Here is an 18,934-nt window from a genome sequence, read left to right on the forward strand (position 1 = left end):
CCTCTATCATGTCAGTGATACTCTCTCCCCTATTTCTCGATAATACAAAAGTGCTGCTCTTCTTTGAACTTTGATCGTATCTGGTAAGGTTCCCAGACGGTGCAGCGGTACTCCAAAAGAGGACGGACAAACATAAAGTAGGCAGTCTCGTTAGTAGATCTATGTGTTCTGCTAATAAAACGCAGTCTTTGGTTCGCATATCCCACAATATTTTCTGTGTGTTCTTTCCAATTTAAGTTGTTCGTAACTATGATTCCTATGTGTATAATTGCATTTACGGCCTTTTGATTTGACTGATTTATCGTACAACTGAAGTTTAACGAATTACTTTTAGCACTCATATGTATGACCTTACACGTTTCATTATTTTGGATCAACTGCCCATTTTCACACGCCATAGCGATATCCTTTCAAAATCGTTTTGCAATTCAGATGATTTTAATAGACGATAAACGACAGCATCAACTGCAATCAACCTAAGACAGCTGTTAAATTTGCCTCCAAAACCGTTTATATAGATAAAGAACAGCAGAAGGCCTATAACACTACGTCGAGGAACGCCAGAAATCACTTCTGCTCTACTCGATGACTTTCCGTCAATTACCACGTGTGACCTCTGTGGAAAGAAGTCACGAATCCAGTCACATAATTGAGAAGAAATTCCATAAGCACATAGTTTGACTACAAGGCGCTTGTGAGACAGTGTCAAAAGCCTTCTGGAAATCTCGAAATACGGAAAGAATTAGAAATCCCTTGACAATAGCAATCAAAACTTAGTGTGAATAAAGAGCTAGTTGTGTTTCACAAGAACGATGTTTTCTAAATCATTGTTGGCTGTGTGTCAACAGACCGCTCTCTTCAAGGTAATTCATACTGTTCGAACAAAATATGTGTTCCAAAATCGTGCTGCATATCGGCGTTAATGATATGGAACTGTAATTTAGTGTATTACTCCTATCGCCTTTCTTGTCCGCCCCCTAACTGAGTGGTCAGCTCGATAGAATGTCAATCCTAAAGGCCCGGTTCGATTCCCGGCTGGGTCGGAGATATTCTCCGCTCAGGGACTGGGTGTTGTGTTGTCCTAGTCATCATCATTTCATCCCTATCGACGCGCAAGTCGCTGAAGTGGCGTCAAAACAAAAGACTTGCACCCGGTGAACGGACTACCCGGCGGGAGGCCCTAGTCACACGACATTTATTTATCGTCTTTCTTGAATTCTGGTGTGAACTGTTCAACCTTACAGTCTTTGGCTATGGATCTCTCGTCGGGCAAGCGGTTAAATATGACTTAAGTATGGAGCTATTGTATCAGCATACTCTGATAGGAATCTAACTGGTATACTGTCTGGACCGGAAGACTTGCTTTTATCACTACTCTGAGGAGATCTACTTCTAAGTTACTCACGTTGACAGCCCCTCTTGATTCGAATTTTGGAATATTTACCTTACAAATTTAATTTTGTTGAATAAAGACTCAAGAAATTTATCTGTGTTGATACTTACCTTAAAACCTAGAAGAAGGACTCAGTCGAGACATGGACCACCTGAAATGAGAAAAAGCGTCTTAATTTATTTCATAATAGTTTTGTGACGAACAGAGGAACAGTAGCCATGTGCTCCATAGTTTAAAACTCTCCCTCAAAAGAAAGGATGGTGCCACAGCGTGCCGAATATTACTCTGTGCTATCGGAAATACAAATCGGAATGTTCTATTAGCTATGAAACGTACAGGCTGCAGATGCCCTTTCACATAGTGACAGAGTGCCAACGTGTGACTCCTCATTGTTTGGCCGTTGTGCTCAGCTCAATAACAAAGAACGTACAATGGCTGAGCAGTGTGATTACGTCAGTTATAGAACAGATAGTCGTAAATACAAGCGTGCGCTGTCAAAGGTCTTTTATGAGCCCCGACACGTGTTGTCGACTGCTTTGAATTCATGTTTAAACGTGAAGAGGTATTCCAATATTGAGCCAAGGGCATCAATGAGCAGTACAGCCAGACAGAGTTCTATTAGGCTATGTTCACAGCTGGAAGTGTGAAGCTCAGCTTTAGCAAACGAATTAGATGGCGCATTTGATAAAAGCTGTGGACAGGCGTGCGATAGCACCATAGTCCAGATCTCTAAGTGGCTATCCTAGTTAAGGTTTCTCTGGATTTACTCAGTCGATTAAGGAAAATAGCGGATTGGATTCCCTACAAAAGGTCTCGCACGATAATCTTCCCCATCTTTGTCTTATCAAAACATCTGCTCCGCCTCTAATGACCTTGTCGTCAACGGATATGTGCCGCGCGGGGTAGCCGCGCGGTCTGGGGCGTCTTGCACTGTTTGTGCGGCTCACGCCGTCGGAGTTTCGAGTCTTCCCTCGGGCATGGGCATGTGTGTTGTCTATATTGTAAGTTAAAGTTAGATTAAATAGTGTGTAGGCTTAGGAACCGATGATCTCTGCAGTTTGGTCTCATAAGACTTTACAACAAATTTCCAATTTCCGTCGACGGATATTAAGTGCTTAACAATCGTTTATCCTTTCTCACTTGTAGTGACCCTTGAAAAACCGAAGGAGGTTAATAACGAAACTTAAGAATGTCAGCTTCCGGGGTCAACTACAGTGTGAATCAAAAAGCTACTGTTTCAAAGTTCACTTACATTCCGAAAACAGCTATGTGATGAAACTTAACTAACGTTCCCTCGCCAAGAAAGAAATCAGTGGCGAAACGGAGAAACATCTGCTGAGGATCGATGCTTGATACAAAAACTGGCAGATAACCCTTCGCACATGGATGGTTACGTGTAAAGTGCAAATAGTCACTGAGTTTCAGTGTGGGCTGTAACTATAGTATGGAAGCGAAACTTATGTATATACGCTAATACGTTAATGAGGAACCGACTTACGTTCAAAAAAATTTAGTTCCAATTTTGACCACAATGTGGAAATCCAACTCTGTGTAGCAAACGTCTCCAGTTCTCATACTGAACAAATTGTGTAACAATAAATTCAACAATAGGCATTTTTCACTTGTGTCATCTTGCCATTCATCAAAGAGAAAATTTCTATATGCCTTTTATGCATTCACAGCACCAGATTTGCACCTGATCGCCAAAACTGGACCTAACTCTCTTCCAGCGTAAATTGGTTTCACACTAAGGCATTAGAATATTTTCCAAGTTTCGCTGCCATACGATAATTGAAACCCACACTGATACTTTGAGTAGCTGCACTTTAATTATAACCAGCCAGTATAAAGGCTTTTCGCATACACCATACCATTACAATTACGCAACTGGCTATGTGCATCCAGAAACACAATAAAAATCATTATGTAGGAGTATGATCGTGGAACTTCCTAAAGTATAAAAATCTCGTAATCCTACATTTTAGAACAGAGAATGCATCAAAGAATTCATAGAAAAGAATGTGAGGAAATTAATTTGTCCAAAAGAGGTGTAACTTACAAATTACACATACTGCCAATTCTTGGATACCAGCAGTCAGTCTCGAAGATAAGCACATTTCGCTACGTAGATACTCATATCAAATTGGTCATACATAATCCATCAGGATTCGAGAACAATTGTGATATCCACATCCACAAAAATAGAGTTAAAGTGTCCTTTATTACCAGTTACTAAAACTGTCAACTGTACAGAAAGGAGTTTAGTATCCAGCAAAAAAAAACTTTTTATCATGTATCTACTAACATAAAATGTCTGAGATGTAACAAAACGAGTCTTCAGTGTAACCAGCTTTTCTGGAGAACCCCTTCTCTTCCACAGACAGATTTCTATTTCTTCTTTAAAGCAAACTGGTTTTTAAGTGTAGCTGCATGAGTAAGAATAAAATATAATGTTAACACTAAACTTATATACATTTCCTGTAAACTCGTTCCACGTCATTTCAGTAAAAGAATAGTTCAAATGATCTATGGCATATGTAACTAACTAATAAACTTTCTTCATCCATGTCGAAGATATTGTGAAATCATAGTAACCTTTCGGAAACACGATCTATATCTACATGGATACTCTGCAAATCACATTTAAGTGCCTGGCAGAGGGTTCATCGAACCACCAACGAATGCTCTTATACATTCCTGCAATAATTTTTAACTAAGCTAAGGCAGTTACAATACCATAAACGTAGAAGTAAACCATCGTCGCTCTACACACATAGAGATCCAACCAATTAGTAAATCTGTAATACTTGTTCAGGTAGACAGCTTGGTGCCTTTTCTGTCACTGTGTTTGGTAGCTAACGTATTACGTAATTTGGCGAAGCTGGTCTTCCGAATTTCATTTTGGTCTGATTTTAGTGGGTGCTTATATAGTGGTACGCCACGCGAGTGGTTTATAGCGCGCACCGACCGACATCACCGTTTGAGAGAAATTCTCCGTTTTATTCCTGATGCCGCACATTCATCACGGCGAAAATGAATACGCGCTGTATGCTGAGGCATGGCCGGGATTTAAAATTAATTTACGGGTAAGCTGGGTGTGAGAGAGCTGTGGCCATTCCCGCAAAGCGGCCGACGGCGGCCGCGCGACCGCTACAGACCGGCTTACGTAGGCGTGAATTCGCAGTGCAGCCAGCAACCATCCTAACACAAGCGGAACAGTAGTACTCGTAGCGGTTGGATTTGTGCGGCTACCGTGCCTTGCTAAGAGCAAGCAGCTTTGACGGTACTTGCTGAGGACTGGCAGAGAAAAAAAAAAAATTAAGAAAAAACGTGAAGTTTGACGAACTGTCAACGACTAGGCTAGGCAATTAATGACGGGGCACATTCTCAGAGTGGAGATGAACTGAGAAAGGAACCTGTGGTGTCATTCCCAAAGGAAACTATTTGATTTCGAGTAAGCTATTTAAAGGAAACCAGGCGAGCATCCAGGAAGTATTTCGTTGTAATATATTGCATCTTCGTCAAATTTAGAGTACAATACCATAGTTTAATCTCTTCCACAGGACTGCAATTCCTTTGCTACAGCTTTTAATACGTGTTGCTGAAGTTTCGAAAGATTCCTGTTACTATCTTTTATCCTTCCTTACATCCCCTAGCTGTAATTCATAACTTTGCTGAATTTTGATACACCACAATGAAAGTGTCTCCAGCAGTTATAAAGGTGAACTGTGGGTAAATTCCATTTCAATGCCCACTAGTAGGTGGCAGGACAGTTTTGAGTAGGTAGTGTAATTTGTCGTCACCACCACTATTAATGTGTCACAGATGCGTAACATTTAAATAATATTATTAATAATAATAAGAATGAAATATATAAAAAGATTTAAAACAATAATAATAGATTTAGTTGGAAACACGTTCCTAACGTTCTGCAAAAACGTATTATTTAGTCACGAAGCGGTTTCGGCTTCAGAGGTCTTCATCAAGTGAAAATTTACTGTTGCAAAAATGTATGGAATGACGTGTTACTTACAAAGGTATTATTTATAGAGAAGATAGAAACGTGATGACATGTACTAACTAAAGTACTACTGTTTGATGTCCTGCAGAAATAGTTACATGTGACTAAAAAGTGAAAACTAATGACTTACATTTAACAACACACGAAAAGTAAAATACGTTTTACAACTGTAATCTGCATTTGTATAACTAAAATTTAATTTAGCTGAGGGGAAAAAGGGAATTGAGTTTGGTCATTTGAGTTTATCATACGTTTACTGTTTTTCGATTATACCTGTAGCGTCATCTTCCTGCTTTTCATAACACAATGTAAAACCCCACACTCTACACAACATGGGTTGTTTTCTCTTAAAACATGTTCCCCAACTTGAATCTTGAAGACTGACTCTTATATTCTCCAAGTTTATTAATTGTCAGCTACTTGTGAGCAGCCGGCCGCTGTGACCGAGCGGTTCTAGGCGCTTCAGCCTGCAACTGCGCGACCGCTACGGTCGCAGGTTCGAATCCTGTCTCGGGCATGGATGTGTGTGATGTCCTTTGGTTAGTTAGGTTTAGGTAGGTCTAAGTTCTAGGGGAATGATGACCTCAGATGTTAAGTCCCATAGTGCTCAGAGTCATTTTAACCATTTTTGAACCAGTGAGCAACTTCTGCCGTTACCTTGGAACCCACTGGTCCACTACTTTATGTCCGCTGCGGCGTCTGGTTCCGTATGTTTCTCCGTCGACGATCTTCGAGAAGCGTGCGGACTCAGACAACGTGGAGCGAGCACTCTCAGACACTAGACAAGGTTTGCAAATTCTGATTCAAGACAAAACGTTCTTTTTCACTCTATTGTGTTTGACGCTGTGCTAGATGGTACATTTCTCATTTCTTACGATGTGACACCGTATGCTATTGAAAGTGGCTGCATGTAGTATATGGCGAAGGAAAGAGGGACAGGGGGGAGAGAGAAAGTGAGTGAGTGAGTGAGTGAGTGAGAGAGAGAGAGAGTGGAGGGAGAGGGGAGAGAGAGAGATAGAGAGAAAGAGAGAGAGAGAGCGCTGAATAAAAGTAGCAATTGGCTCGCATTAATAAATAATGTAGCTCCTCTCATGAAATTATTGTGGGACAGAAGGAAACATTTTTCTACAACTGAATGTTTGACGTTGCGAGTTTTTTTTGACACTGATATTGAATGAATGGCATTCATTGCTATGATCAAGTGTGGCAGATTCTGTTCTGTTTATTAACTGTATTTTACTTGGGATCAAGTTTAGTAAGACAGTATTTTCTTAACCAAACAGATTTCTCACGGTTATACTTTTCTTCTAATGAAAATTGTGGTGGAGATCTTGGTGTGACTGTGCTGAAGAAGTCACTCGTCTCATGTAATCTCAATCGCGTAGTCCTGTGTAGAATCTGTTATTGAAATAAAATAATATTCACATTCTGAAATGAAATCTCATGTCTTAATTTACAGTTCATTACTTCCATAATTAAATGGAGTAAAAATTTTTGCAGGGTAGTAGTAGTGAATATCTATGAGGCCGTGCACCAAGGCTTTGTGCAGAAGTAATAAAATCAATATTCTCCTGCCTTTAAGTTAATCGGTAATTCAATCTGAATCACTGTCGCTCACAATATTTAGTCAAATGGCAAGCATTAGTTTGGCATTATTTAACTAATCTCAGATCACAAAAGATATATTTGCCTCACGATATTCAGGAAAGCAAATTTTGATAATATATTTTGTGACATCACGGCTTTACCAGATCACAACAGCGAAGTATGATAAATTTGTGAATGACAAAATATACGATTTTGGGTTCATGCCGTGATGAGCAGGTGAGAATAAATGTTGTTTCTAGGATTCAATCTTGGGTCCAATAATGGTAAAATTAATACGTGAACAACAGTAGAACATTTCAGATGCTGAAGAATATAAAGTTGCGTTTAAGCGTGTATGTGTGTCACGAGCCATACCTGAAGATAGTCAGATTGACCAATATTACTTCCTTTGGAAATTAAATGACCACTGAAAGCAGCATAAATCTACACACAATAAAATTTTGCAGACATCATACAATCTGTCTTCGTTCATGTTCAGATGTCATTATTGCCACAGCTCTGCCTGAGTGCAGAAAATATATTTTTCGACAGCGATTTTACACAGACCAATCTGTGGCAAAGTATGTCATTTGTCTTTATACCAAATGAAAATGTTGATATCCTGTTGGTCTGTGGTTGCGAGATTTTAAGTTTTTTGCGAGATTATGAGAAATTTAGACAGCATATGTCATAGTGCACCACTCCTTGTAACTAGCGGCCGTTTCCTGATGGCCAACCTACAGATGTGGTTTGACTTTTCCATTGGTTCATGCTATAATATTTTATACATTGCGAACGAAATAAATCAAGAAAATTGCGTAATTTTCTCACTATTTATAATTTATCAATCAGTTTTGGCTGTTACGTCATCTTCAGGTACAGAGACATATATTGTAAGTAGGCCGTTTAGGTTTTTATGTTGGTAACGCCACGTAGCACTCTGTATGAAAATCACTGACTGTGCTGTGTGCAATGTGTGGCTGGTTGGAATTGTCGGAATATTCGCTATTGTAATGTTGGGCAGTTGGATGTGAAAACCGCGTAGCGTTGTGCAGTAGGAGGTGAGCCGCCAGCAGTGGTTGATGTGGGGAGAGAGATGGCAGAGTTTTGAGAGTGGACGATCTGGACGTGTGTCCGTCAGAGAAACGAAATAACGTAACAGGTTTACCAGCACTGTCATTCCTAATTTTTCTAAGAAGATGTTTCAATGTGTATGGCAGAGAAATGTTTTTGTGACAGAAGTTCTTAAATTAGATTATTTTACAGGGTATCTGATGTGGTTTTCGAAGAAGACAGTTGAAGTGTTTGATTTAATACTAAAATTGTGAGATGTGTTATTTCAGTAAAATGCGATGTAAAGTAGATGAAATATGCAACACATTAAATAATGAACTACACAGCAATATACAATAATTTTTCTAGGAAAAGAAATACGTTGAACAGCTTGTTGTAAATTCTCGTAACGTGTTCCAAGGGCGAATAAGATAATCTTGTCCTTGACAGGTGCTCTATCACAAACTTGTAAAATACGAGGTTTGTCCAGAAAGTAAGTTCCGATCGGTCGCTAAATGGAAACTACAGTGAAACTACAGTGCCCCTGCAGAGTGCGGCTGAGAATTGCCATGAAGAAGGAAGTGAGTGGCAGTTGAGTTAGGTGGGCTGCATTCATTAAGGCGAAGCCTCTCAGCAGGCTCTCCTACTTGGTGGGAGACATCGTTGTTCTAGGCACCTTTACACGCTCACAGTGCGCTCACACCAATAAAGAGCGTCCTGATGCGATGAACGGTCACACTAGGGACACTACACAACACATCTGTGCAAAGCTTCATCGGGTTCCCACTGTGGTGTCCATTTCGCGACCAGTCGGAACTTACTTTCTGGACAACCCTCGTATTAAAAGTGCGACTGAAAAAGAAAATTTTGCCAGGGCAAATGAAACTGCACAATAATGAACCATATAAGGAGGAGCGGTAATTTACAAATCCCCTGGATTTCCCCAAACAAAAACAGATTTTATAACACACAGCAGCAGTGGAGTGGGCTTACTCGACAACATTCAATTTTTCAGTTAGTCAATAGTCAGATTTTTGTGCACCTTGTATCACAGAATTATATTGTGAATGTTGACACAGAAATATAGTTTATAAAACAGTATCGAAAATACATTGTTTCCGGGACTGCAATCGCGTAATTTTCTCTTCACAAAGTATGATGTAGACATAGATTTATTTTAGCAGTAAATTTCCTGACAGTTGTTTTGTTGGTAGAGGTAACATTCCAACAGTATTCTGTTATTATGAAAAGTAAGTTTCATGACGTTTAGACATATACGCTCTACATAGCTTCTGTAGTTTTATGATAATTGCCGGAAACGTAATAACTGGTTGGGTGGTTGGTTGGTTTGGGGAAGGAGACCAGACAGCGTGGTCATCGGTCTCATCGGATTAGGGAAGGATTGGGAAGGAAGTCGGCCGTGCCCTTTCAAAGGAACCATCCCGGCATTTGCCTGGAGTGATTTAGGGAAATCACGGAAAACCTAAATCAGGATGGCCGGACGCGGGATTGAACCGTCGTCCTTCCGAATGCGACGTAATAACTAATCGTGCTGAGACAATATGCACCCCTCGGTGATTAGCATGATCGATTGTCAAGGAAATGATCGCTTAGTAAGAAGCTGTAAGTTATTCGGTGAAAAACTATAAGCATTAGTCTATTTTTTCTGTAGTGCGATCGGCGATGCAATGATGGCCGTGAAAATAGTAAAATTGGTTAATGTTTTCACCTTTTACCACAACCGGTAACGTGCCATTAATATAAAAACAATGTATGAGTACGTACTGTGTGCTACAACCACTCGATTATGAGGACATCATCACAATGTTCCGAATTGTAGTTTGGTAGTGGATGCTCTTCGCATAGCACTCCCAATCGCCAAGTCCTCGCGGCATTTTTATTGTTGTCGCAGCCCGGACAACGAGTAGAAGCAATCATAAATGAAACCCCATGTGGTAGCAGGATACAGGAATTGGCCCTAGACAGCAGTCCAGTGGGACGCTCTAGGCTAATCGAGAAAGTTTGTATTGGAAACTCAAAAACACACACACACACAGACACACACACACACACACACACACACACACACACACACAAGTTTAGAGACGTAGTAGTGTTAGCTGTAGAGCGGATATTATGAGAATTAAAACAGAATATGTGTTCGCAACTTACAAGTTTCATAAATAAACAGTAATAACACAATTATATTTGTACTGTAAAGTGATGAGAAACAGTAAAACCTTTAGAATAGAGTGAACCGTTTATTGACGAGAAGATCACGGTAAGTGCCAAACCCGATTTCCCAGAACTTTCGCTGACTGGAAAATGGGTCAAAATAAGCGAGCACGCCGGCCGCGGTGGCCGTGCGGTTCTAGGCGCTTCAGTCCGGAACCGCAGGACTGCTACGGTCGCAGGTTCGAATCCTACTTCGGGCATGGATGTGTGTGATGTCCTTAGGTTGGTTCGGTTTAAGTAGTTCTAAGTTCTAGGGGACTTATGACCTAAGATGTTGAGTCCCATAGTGCTCACAGCCATTTGAACCATTTTTAAGCGAGCACGTGTCTCAGCTTATGCGTAGACACTCGACCGTTTCAGGAAAAACTATAGTCGAAGTTTCAGATGTATTTTCCACGTGCCTTACGTGCCTTTTACCGTGCGTTATCCTCAGACGAACTGTTGACACAGTAGTTAGCGTCACGGTTTTTTCTATTTCGCGCCCCGTATTCGAAACTCAAGTATTACTTTCATATATGTATTTCAGTTATATAATCATGTCTGTAGAAGATTGCTACTTGTGTGTTTTCCAGCGTATAGTGACATAACGTTGCCGTTAATCGTCCAGTAATGTATGTCAGATGACTGGATTTTTAAAAATAAGAAAATTATTTTAAATCCTTTTCGGCGAAATTTCTGTAGTGCATCTCGATTCATTATAAATTGCAAGCGCCAGTTTCCGGAAAAATCATCTGTTTTGCAGGCTTTGCTGCGGAATCACCGCCAACGCGTGAAATCTTCACCAATGTTAACGATGATTCAATAGTGCAGAGCCTGTGTTATTCTGAATTACGATCCGAAGTAGGAACTGGTACTGCGGCGTCTACAGCCGTTATGAAATACGTTTTCAATGCACGCGCAATTGCGAATATGGACAACCGTCACCTGTAGAATGCAGTGACGACAGTGAAAATTTGTGCCGGCGAGGGACTCGAACCCGGATATACCGCTTATCGTGAGCGGTCGTCTTACTGTTTGGCAATCTTCATTTCGTTTCTTTTTCCGCCTCTGGGGAGTAGAAAAGGGATTAAAAAAGGAAGGAAAATTGCCTCCACCATTTTTGCTCTACGTTAAAAAATTTAAAACAAACCGCCCCTCAGGCTTTGGACCCTATCTAATTCTACTCGCAATACGACTAACGTAGAGCTTTGAGGGGGCGAGAAAGAATAAAAGCCGGCCGCGGTGGTCTCGCGGTTCTAGGCGCGCAGTCCGGAACCGTGCGGCTGCTACGGTCGCAGGTTCGAATCCTGCCTCGGGCATGGATGTGTGTGATGTCCTTAGGTTAGGTTTAAGTAGTTCTAAGTTCTAGGGGATTGATAACCACAGCAGTTGAGTCCCATAGTGCTCAGAGCCATTTGAACCAAAGAATAAAAGGAATTAAAACCACAGTGGAGCCATGAAAATTAAACATAAGTAGTTAGTTGATGTAAATTCCGTTATCGCTTCTATTCGGTTCGAGTAGGTTCAGATCAGGTTTCCGTTTCTCATGGCTTGGAGGTTCCACCTGCGAGTCGGATCATTAACAATGCTCCCTAAGAAACTGAAAAAGTATTGCTTATTGCATGTGTTGCATGTTAGGATGCAGTGTCTTTCGTTGAGATACAGTAATTCATATAACCTAGCACTGACTTATTGCCAGAATTACGAAGATAACGGATCGTGTGGCCACAGATCGAGTTCACGAGTGAGTTTTGATTGTGGGGTAAAAATTCCCCGCGTGGAATTAAAGTGTTTGGGTGTCGATCTGAGCGGGTGTTTGAGAAGTAAGGAACGCCAAAATACGCCGCGCAAGCGCCCAGGCATCGGACGTTGGACCGCAGTGGAACCGATTGTCGTCTGTGTCGTCCATTCCACAGCGGGTGCTGAGGGGCGAGTCGGCTAGATGGATGCGATGCAGTCGACGTTGGTTGACATGTTTGCCATTCGCTGTGATATACCGCGCTGACTGGACGTCTGATTTGAGGAAGCGTGTTTCGACCGGTTTCCATATTGGTAGCCACACGTCCTGGGGATAATTTCGAGGAGGTTGGGCGGTCGGCACTGTTTTCGTCTGGTGCAAACGTGTAAGCGGTGAAAGACTGGTAGACTGTCCAGGAAAAATCGTCGGATATAATAAAATGGGTATGGAATGGTCGACACCAAAACTTGGGCGTATAAAGAGACCAGCTCAACGTCTTGGAATGGAGGCCCAGTGAGGCTTTGCGGGGAACGCTCATGCTTTATTTAAGGCGTTATTGTTTATGTGTGCAGGTATGTCAGAGTTTGTGTTGGGACCTGACGAATAGCGCCGTGAATCTGGTTAGCATGTGTGTCAGACCCACACCACCACGGTCCCAGTGGTAGTGCAAGGGAGTCGTATTACTCTTTGAATAACATCTATGAGCCGACGGAAGAGCCCAATTACATCAACAGACGTCGAGCCAGGAGAGTTGTGACCCGTAGGACCTGAGCCACGCGTGGTACTCTGGAAGCATGATAGATGTTCACATATTGCGCGACTTGGGTAATTTCGAGGGATCGTAGCCGATAATCTTCAAGGCTTCCTCTGATTGTCCGAATAAAAAGCATACCGTTGATAGCCGCTGAGCGACGCAAATCGGTAGCGAATACAACGGCAAGACACCGATCGATGACGGCGACGCTAAGATGGTGACGCGTCTCTCTGGTATACCCTCACCAACGAGCAAGACCTTGGATGTGGACACTTTGAGAGCTGGCCGAAGCTTTGCCGTATGTCGCCGTCCATGTCAGGGCTGCTTGAACTTCATCCTCATTGCGCAGGTACAGGACCAGGTCGTATGCATAGGTCATACAACAGAAACGGTGTCTGTGCAACGTCGTTTCTTCCAAACGTTGGCGCAGTCCTTGGAACAGCGAAAGCATATAAAATCGTGGAGAGGGGCAGCCTTGTGCTGTGACCAGTGGCGGCATGGGGAGACCGTTGTACATGAAGGCGCAAATCTACTGTGACGATACCGCCGCAAATTGTTGTGGTCAACACGCACGAAGGCCTAGCTAAAGCACAGCGATGCTAAGGTGCCGGGGAGACATTGGTGACGAGGAACTGCTATCATGTCAGGGTAATGGCAAAGGGCCGCACTGATAATGTTGTCGCCTCCCTGGGAAGGCTGGTCGCAAAGGTGACGTAACGTACTACCGTAATGAGTCGCGATGCCAGCAAGCGTGTAGATATTTTTTAGCAACGTGACTCATCGATAGTCATGGACATCAACTCTTGTAAGCTATCCGCAGACGACTCAGAGCCAGAAACATACTTCTATACTCCTGGAAATGGAAAAAAGAACACATTGACACAGGTGTGTCAGACCCACCATACTTGCTCCGGACACTGCGAGAGGGCTGTACAAGCAACGATCACACGCACGGCACAGCGGACACACCAGGAACCGCGGTGTTGGCCGTCGAATGGCACTAGCTGCGCAGCATTTGTGCACCGCCGCCGTCAGTGTCAGCCAGTTTGCCGTGGCATACGGAGCTCTATCGCAGTCTTTAACACTGGTAGCATGCCGCGACAGCGTGGACGTGAACCGTATGTGCAGTTGACGGACTTTGAGCGAGGGCGTATAGTGGGCATGCGGGAGGCCGGGTGGACGTACCGCCGAATTGCTCAACACGTGGGGCGTGAGGTCTCCACAGTACATCGATGTTGTCGCCAGTGGTCGGCGGAAGGTGCACGTGCCCGTCGACCTGGGACCGGACCGCAGCGACGCACGGATGCACGCCAAGACCGTAGGATCCTACGCAGTGCCGTAGGGGACCGCACCGCCACTTCCCAGCAAATTAGGGACACTGTTGCTCCTAGGGTATCGGCGAGGACCATTCGCAACCGTCTCCATGAAGCTGGGCTACGGTCCCGCACACCGTTAGGCCGTCTTCCGCTCACGCCCCAACATCGTGCAGCCCGCCTCCAGTGGTGTCGCGACAGGCGTGAATGGAGGGACGAATGGAGACGTGTCGTCTTCAGCGATGAGAGTCGCTTCTGCCTTGGTGCCAATGATGGTCGTATGCGTGTTTGGCGCCGTGCAGGTGAGCGCCACAATCAGGACTGCATACGACCGAGGCACACAGGGCCAACACCCGGCATCATGGTGTGGGGAGCGATCTCCTACACTGGCCGTACACCACTGGTGATCGTCGAGGGGACACTGAATAGTGCACGGTACATCCAAACCGTCATCGAACCCATCGTTCTACCATTCCTAGACCGGCAAGGGAACTTGCTGTTCCAACAGGACAATGCACGTCCGCATGTATCCCGTGCCACCCAACGTGCTCTAGAAGGTGTAAGTCAACTACCCTGGCCAGCAAGATCTCCGGATCTGTCCCCCATTGAGCATGTTTGGGACTGGATGAAGCGTCGTCTCACGCGTTCTGCACGTCCAGCACGAACGCTGGTCCAACTGAGGCGCCAGGTGGAAATGGCATGGCAAGCCGTTCCACAGGACTACATCCAGCATCTCTACGATCGTCTCCATGGGAGAATAGCAGCCTGCATTGCTGCGAAAGGTGGATATACACTGTACTAGTGCCGACATTGTGCATGCTCTGTTGCCTGTGTCTATGTGCCTGTGGTTCTGTCAGTGTGATCATGTGATGTATCTGACCCCAGGAATGTGTCAATAAAGTTTCCCCTTCCTGGGACAATGAATTCACGGTGTTCTTATTTCAATTTCCAGGAGTGTATATGTCGTCAATCAGGCGTCTACAACCTGTATTCGTACATTCATTACATACATTCCCATACAGGTCAGATATTTTACTTGAAAGTCGCTTGCTCGGTATCAGTGGGTAAATACTGTATTGCAATGCCTGTATTATCCCCAATTACGATGCAATGTTCCCCTCCGCCATGCATGAATGTCCTAAGGAAAAAAAAAAAAACTTCTCACTGTCGTCGTTGCATTCTACAGCCGGTGGTTCTCCTTATTCGAAATTGCGAATATACTTCACGTATTTCATAATGGCTGTAGTCGCCACAAGTACCTGTTCATTTGAACATGAATGCATGTCCAAAGGAATCTGCATCGTAATTCAGAACAACACACCAGTACAGTATTTATCTGCCGACATAGGGAAAGAGACTTTGAAGTAAAATGGCTCACATGTACGGGAACTACTTTCTATGAGGCAAGCAACCTAACCCAATCGTATTCTTCAGCACAGGCGTGTATTGAATAGTCAAATGGCATTAAGAGCATAAGAATCGCATTGGGAGAATTTATGATAGGATTCTGAGTTCAGTAAATAGTTCATTTGTATATCGCTCCACGGTAGCAAAGGAAAGTCGGAGATAGCTTCCCAAACTTTATCCACGGAGACTGGCCACCTGACTTAAGATTATACTCAATAGTTAAAATTTTTATGTGGTACCGGCATCTTCTAAGGGTCTGCATTGGATTTCAACGAGTAGTTGTAAAAAAACTTAGTGTCATAATAATTCTAACCTCAGTGGCAATGTTATGTCAATTCCTGTGACTGACGCCTCAGAACGCCCCCACCGTCCAGGTGTGACATTGTATTAGGTTGGTGCATAAGTTCGTAGGGGCTTTGTTTTATATGTTGGTTTCCGGTTCTTGTGGCATGATTTAAATCCAATGAATTTTGGGTAGACGATTAATCGCACAAATCTAAGGGCTGTCAATTCGACTGATTATCTTGGAATTGCGAGCAACTTAGATTGGAAAGACCACATATATAATATTGTGGGGAAGGCAAAACAAAGACAGCGCTTTGTTGGCAGAACACTTAGAAGATGCGACAAACCCACGAAAGAGACAGCCTGCATTACACTTGTCCGTCCTCTGCTGGAATATTGCTGCACAGTATGGGATCCTTACCAGGTAGGATTGACGGAGGACATAGAAAAAGTGCAAATAAGGGCAGCTCGTTTCGTGTTGTCGCGCAATAGGTGTGAGAGTGTCACTGATATGATAAGCGAGTTGGGGTGACAGTCACTGAAACAAAGGCGGTTTTCTTTGCGGCGAGATCTATTTATGAAGTTTCAATCACCAACTTTCTCTTCCGAATGCGTAAATATTTTGTTGACACCCACCTACGCAGGGACAAATGATCATCATAATAAGAAAAGAGAAATCAGAGCTCAAACGGAAAGATTTAGGTGTTCCTTTTTCCCACGCGCCATTCGAGAGTGGAACGGTAGAGAAGTAGTATGAAAATGGTTCGATGAACCCTTTGCCAGGCAGTTAAGTGTGAATTGCAGAGTAATCATATAGATGTAGATGTATTTGTAGTTCACTGTTGCTACATAAGTGTACATATTGTCGTTTTGTCCTTAGTAGATAGTCAGTGGAGCTGGGGAAATCTGAACATTTCCAACATATTCTTCTGTTTGAGTTTAGGAGAGGAATGGCGGCAGCGAATGCAGCCAGCTACAATTCCTTCGTTTATGGGAATAATTCCATTCCACAGAGTATGGCAAGAAAATGTTTTTGTCGTTTTAAGGAGGATCGTTTTGTGATCAGTGACTCTCCACTTTCAGGAAGACCGTCATGGTTTGAAGAAGATCGTTGAAAAGCATTAACCCTCAACGATACAGAGTAGTGTAATCGAGAACTGGCAAATGTGATGAACTGTGATCCTTCCACTATTGTGCGACGTTTGCATACAACGGAAAAGGTTCAGAAATCGAGTGTATTGGTACCACATCCTCTAAACCAAAATAAAAAAAATAATCGTTGGGACGTAAGTGCGTCTCTGCTTGCTCACCATCAATTGGCTCGTGAACAACGCCGACCATTCCTAGCCTATATCGAGAACGGTTGAGCTCAAAAAAGCATCAGCTCCACGTACAAAATCTCTGCGCACTCACAAAACATAATGTCATGCCTGTGGAGGAACAGCAACTGTATGGTGTACTACGAAATGCTTCCCCTAGCAGTAACCATCACTACTGACATGTATTGTCAACAGCTGAGACGTCTTGCAGACGCAGTTCAATAACTACAACTAGGAAGACTGACTGAAGTGGTGCTACAACCCGATTAAGACCACCTCATTCTGCTAGATTGACAAAAAAGAAAAAAAAATACGCTATACAGCAGTTGGGATGGGAATTCATACTGCTCTCACATTATTCACCTAATCTTGCGCCATTAGATTTTCATCTTTGCACTCTCTGTCGAACAGCCTTTAAGGAACTTCTTTTCCGGATGAAAATGCTCTATGAACATGTCTCGACGAGCTCTTTGCCTCAAACGTCACGTGATTTCTACAGTTACGGAATCGAAAAGCTACCCCAACCTCGACACACTGTTGTCAATAGTGAAGGATAATATAATATTGATGACTAAATTCTCTGTCACGTTTATCTGTTGTGTTTACTAAACTTACGGCAAAACGCTACGAACCTATGCACCGACTGAATACTTTTGGCGACGAAATTTTCTTGCCCACTTCAGAAGAAAGGAAGGGAGGAGAAACGATTAGGGCTGAATACCACGACTATATCGATGTCAACAGAGACGGAACACACGCTAGTAATGTTTCAGGGATAGGGACAAAAGCCCGCCGGGCGCTTTTCAATGAGGTATTCCACATTTTGTCTGAAGCGATTTAGGGAAGTCACGGAAAACCGAAATCTACAGTGCTGGCCGCGTATTTGACCCGTCGTCTAGTGGCAGACCACTGGACCATGACGCTGAGCACATTTTTATGCCTAAGAGGGGGAACACGGCACGCACCATCACCTGCTTTTCCAGGAACCTCGCTCAGTACAAGAGGAGTCAAGCGAACGCCCGTCTCGGTTTATCCGTAGGTGGTTCGCGTCTCACATATTTCATTTTGCACCTTGTGTTCGAAACCAATTTATCGTTTTCATTTCCTTTATTTTATTTTTATTCTTTACGTTTATCTACTCGTGTCCATAGACTGTTACTATACACCTGTTTCTTGTCACAACTAGGGGATACAAGGGCGCTACATTAACTGTAAGATTTCAGCTGTATCTTACAATAAGTCCAACACATTTATTACATAATACATGTCTGTATGGAATGTTGAGGGGTTATAATCTCTTTAAATTCTCATATTCTGATATTACGTGCCTATATCAATTCTATTATTTTAATTGTGTTTACTCTAGGAAGCTATGGAGCATTCCCTTGCATCATACCGGTCGTGGAAACATTAGAAAAACCCATATTCCGAACACTAGGAACATCGCGTGAGACAGTTTTACCATAGCGACATTTGTTCTTACGAATCTCACTCGAGAAAGGAACAGCGTTAACATTACATTTGTAACGTGTTGCAAATACGGACAACCATCAGCTCTAGAATATAATGACGACAATGAAAATTTCTACCGGACCGGGATTCGAACCAGGCTTTCCTGCTTGTTGTGATCGGCCGCCTTACCATTTAGGTATCCGTGCACTACTCGCAACCATACCAATTCCTCCATATCTCGACAACCATGCGTCTGCTACCTATACTCGTATTGACGGAAATTACGTAGAAAAGTTGATTAAGGTACAAGCTTTTATGTAAAAATAAAATTATTGAGATATCTTAGCACGTCTCTTTTTAATTTCAAAAAGGTACTTACTTAAAAAAACACGCCTCGT

General features: G+C 43.0%; 1 protein-coding gene across 1 annotated transcript in view; it reads right to left on the reverse strand.

Moving 5' to 3' along the window:
- The window catches only part of LOC126262621 (sex peptide receptor), a 1,348,766-nt gene that overhangs the window by 579,560 nt on the left and 750,272 nt on the right, over positions 1-18,934 (reverse strand). Inside the window, exon 4 of the mRNA XM_049959378.1 lies at positions 1,504-1,544. The gene's annotated coding sequence lies outside the window, so the exon portion shown is untranslated. The remainder of the gene's footprint in view (positions 1-1,503; positions 1,545-18,934) is intronic.

This window comes from Schistocerca nitens, chromosome 6 (genome assembly GCF_023898315.1).
Source record: "Schistocerca nitens isolate TAMUIC-IGC-003100 chromosome 6, iqSchNite1.1, whole genome shotgun sequence".
Lineage (NCBI taxonomy): Eukaryota > Metazoa > Arthropoda > Insecta > Orthoptera > Acrididae > Schistocerca > Schistocerca nitens.